The following is a 607-nucleotide window of genomic DNA, read 5'->3' as shown; positions in this document are numbered from 1 at the left end:
CTAGGTTTAAGCACTCTCTTCCTTCGGACTAGGGGAGTGCAGGAAATGAGAGCCTTCTTCGGAAACTGGCTGATTCCACTTAATAGGGCCTTCTAGGAGTCGATAAAATGCCCCTGTGTAAATTCTGAGGAACACCCCCGTCCCAAGAATGGAGGGAGGACCACAAAGCACTACCCCTGATGAGACTCCGGGTGGACCTTGGATGCGAGTAACCGGAAGTGATGTGCCCTGACTTCCTCCTCTGTAGGCCCTGCGTGCTGAGCAACGTATTGGTCTTAGAGCAGGGGCTTAAGTTCCTCTGAGGAGAAGTCTCCGGACCCAGCAGGTGTCAAGGTGTGTATCTTAAAAGTGAGGGGACAGACCCACCAAAGAACACGGGAGGCCTAACAGAGTCCCATGGCACACCATCTCCGTTATCAGCTCCAGGGAGGCCAAAGACATGGCTATTAGGCCCAGGGACCCGTGACATAACGTCGAGAATCTGGTGGCGGGGGGGGAATGAGGCCCCTATTTGAAGCAAGCTGTCTCAGGTCAACAGAGAAATGAATCCCAAGACTGGCCAGGTGTGGAGAATAGTATTCTGAGTTAGAACTCAGGTGACAAACTC

Source organism: Orycteropus afer, unplaced genomic scaffold, assembly GCF_000298275.1.
Source record: "Orycteropus afer afer isolate SDZICR_OR568_19922 unplaced genomic scaffold, OryAfe1.0 scaffold13587, whole genome shotgun sequence".
Classification (NCBI taxonomy): domain Eukaryota; kingdom Metazoa; phylum Chordata; class Mammalia; order Tubulidentata; family Orycteropodidae; genus Orycteropus; species Orycteropus afer.
The sequence above is the reverse complement of the archived record's forward strand: the minus strand, read 5'-3'. Positions refer to the sequence as shown.